Here is a 3,450-nt window from a genome sequence, read left to right on the forward strand (position 1 = left end):
TGTAACTTTTTTTTTTTTTTTTAGAAATACCATAATAAGCCTTTTATATGAATAATGAAATACGTTTCAAGAATAACATGAGATTAAAATACACCAAAAGACTGATAATTTCTGTGTTTGGTATATCCCATTTGAAGAATGATTCCTATTTATTTACATCTATTACTTTTAAACATTTAATTTCTACATTTTAGTATTATTGTGACATTACAACTTTATTCTCAAAATCTTCTCAATTTTTTTTTTTTTTTTACTTTAACATGCTGCTAGGACATGCTGCTGGTGATGAGTCTAAAATAAAAGGGTGAACTTCACAAAGAAATGTCTGGCTAAAATAAAAGAAAAAAACATCAGTTTTGCGTAAATGAAGGGTATTTTTAGGGCCATTAAAATAGCCTCTTTTTTGACATTGTGACATTTTCTTAATGAATTGTAATTGTATTAAATAATATTAATTCAAATCATTACAACAAATGCACTAAATAAACAATGTATAAATAATCAATGACCCAAAAAGTCATATCACATGAATGAAAATAATATTTTCCACATTACGGAATTGTAAATTTGAGGATTCATGAACTTAATCGTCAAAAATGTCACAATGCAAAATATCTAATGGGCATAAAGCACTGTAAAAATGATCGCTGTGATTAGCAATCACAAATTAAAATTCAACCGAATAAATAATATGTTGTTTCGACTTAAAAACGTTAATGTGTTAATGCTCAACTTAAAATTATAAGTTATGTTGAGTTAACCTTAGTTATAGTTACATATTTAAGTTATCTCAACAAATGTAATATAATAAGCTGTTAGAACTAATTGCAGCAGCATTTTTTTAATAGGTGGAGAAGTATGAAATGAGATTTATGAGATTCACCTAAAAGCATGGTTTTATACAAGCAGGATATATTTCAGTCATAAAACACCAAGCCTCAAATATTTAAATCAATCTATGCCCGAAGAGAGTGTATCCGTTCACATTACCATACATGTTTATGTTGGCTGTTGTGATGACAAAAGCATGCGTTTATGATTTCACTGATTATGAATAATAATAATAATCAACTTTTTGTCCAGGAACAAATGACATGCAAGCACGATTTGTCAGCTTTCCTTGTCTCAAAGCGGAATTTTTAAATGGTCAAACAATAATGAATTGTGCTTTTGCAATCAATAGAAAGATATTTATTTATTCATCTCATAAGATCAACCATTGACACCCAACAAAATGTTACGTGATTAATATGAAAGGCTTTAAAAGTAATAATGCAACCTTATATGCTGCACCTTATATCAAAAGACCAAGTAGTTTAGTCAAAGATGAAGCTCATTTTAGTAAGTGAAGGGTTTGCAATAATCATACTCTTTTGTTTTAAATGCTTGAATATCTGCACCATTTCATCTCCATTCCATGCATGTGTGATTCTGGAGCCAAATCGGCACACAGCCCTAAAGCCATCGACTGCTATCAAAACCAGCACTGCAATGTAAGAGCACATTGCGGAGATGTGTTTGGAGATCAGGTGAATATGTCAGGCTGACCTGCTGTCTGTTCACACACAATGGCAATAAAGCATTTTGTTGTTGTGACTGTACAAACCAGATATGTGTGTGAGTGGAGGTGGATGGAGGACGTCATTTGATTTGAAGGGGGAAAATATTGACTGAGGACGAAAGAACAAAACATGCTGGGTTGTTTCAACCCAACTTTGGGTCAAATATGGACTAACCCAACCTTTGGGTTAAAAATTTAATTAAAAAATTTAGCACAACAGCTGAAACAACCCAGCATTTTTTTAGAGTGTGATAACTCTTTGCCAATTCTCATGTCAAGAAAATGATGTTTAAAGCTTTGTAGCTTTAATTGTTTTTCTGTGGCACAGGCTGCTGAGCTTGCATAAGGTTATAGGCCCACTGTCCGTGTCTGGTGACTGTATACAAATGACAGTATCAAAAGCCACACTTTCTTCAACTTTTAGCCTCAAGCGGCTAATTGTTTCTTTATTTCAATAGTAGGAACCTTGTGTTTTATTTAAATGAAATAAACATTAGAATTAAAATCCAGTCTCCTCGCCATCTTTCCTTAGATAGTCACTTACTGCTTCTAGTTTATGATTCCTAAAAACGATTTATTTGTCGTCCAGAAGAAAATCTTGTTTTAAAGCAAATTCATTTTTTGGGACCTTTTGAAATACCAAAAGATGCCTAAAAGGTGTTTTGCACCCAAGAAATGAACATTTTAGCTAAAGGTCACGGTCGAAAAGGTCTGTTGTCAATAGAATGCAACAGTTGGGTTCCAAATGGAAAAACAGCATTCATTGTCTTCATAGGAACATTTTATCAATCGAATTTGGTCAATGACTTAAAGGGGACATCGAATGCCCATTTTCCACAAGTTGGTATGATTCTTTAGGGTCTTCATGAAACGTCTGTAACATACTTTGGTTAAAATTCCTCAGTCGTCGTGTAAAACAACACTCTTTTTAGCTTGTCAAAAACAGCTCTGCTCACAGCGACCTGTTTCGGTGCATGTCTCTTTAAAATCATAATGAGCTACTGCTCACCCCGCCCCTCTCTTCCGTTTTGTGTGTATTCGGTGGCGCATTACCATCAAAAACTAAACTAATCCACTGCGTCCTCAGTAGTCTGATGTCGAAAATGAAGACTCACATCCAACTACAAAACACCTGCATTGCTTACGAGACGGAGTACAACTGGCTGAGGGCGGAGATATGCTAATATTACAGTCCGTCAGCAGTCGTGGGCGGGGCCTGAGCAGTATGATGTCATATTGCTCAGAAAGTCAAAACAGTTTGATAATTGAGACTGTTTAGGTTTTTTGGGGATTAAAAAAGGAGTGAATAGATTTTTATTATTGTGGAGTGGTTGTGTTCACACACTGCTAAGACACATTTATATGCAAACACCCATGTAAAAGTTAATTTTGCATCCGATGTCCCCTTTAAAAACCTATAAAGACAGGTCTGCCGTGAGATCTGAAGTTTTGTTGAAGCCACCAGTTCACATTATTTCAACCTATTTTTATAAATAACCATGTTTAACAGCAGAATTGACCCTTAGCAAGGAGTTTAATTGACAGGCGATCTGACCAGTCATAAAGATGAATCTGCCATTTTTTTCAACAAACAAACCAGACAGGAGGGTACATTAACACTGGTGGACTTGAACTTGAAAAATGGTGTGCATTGAAGTCTTTCCGCGTTTGAAACAAGATACTTTCAGCAATCTGTCACACACATTAAAGAGCCACAAGACAGTATATATTGTTTGAATTTCCCACACAAAATTTGAAATCTGACACTTTGTTGCATACCAAAAGTAACCTGCTCTGTTTGTCTGTCGCCATTTTACTCCGCAATGTATTTTTCACTGCGTGGGAACATGATGTGTGGTGTGAGAGTGCCATGGCTTGTCGAACGTAGC

This window comes from Sinocyclocheilus anshuiensis, unplaced genomic scaffold, assembly GCF_001515605.1.
Source record: "Sinocyclocheilus anshuiensis isolate Anshui unplaced genomic scaffold, SAMN03320099.WGS_v1.1 scaffold1142, whole genome shotgun sequence".
Classification (NCBI taxonomy): Eukaryota; Metazoa; Chordata; class Actinopteri; order Cypriniformes; family Cyprinidae; genus Sinocyclocheilus; species Sinocyclocheilus anshuiensis.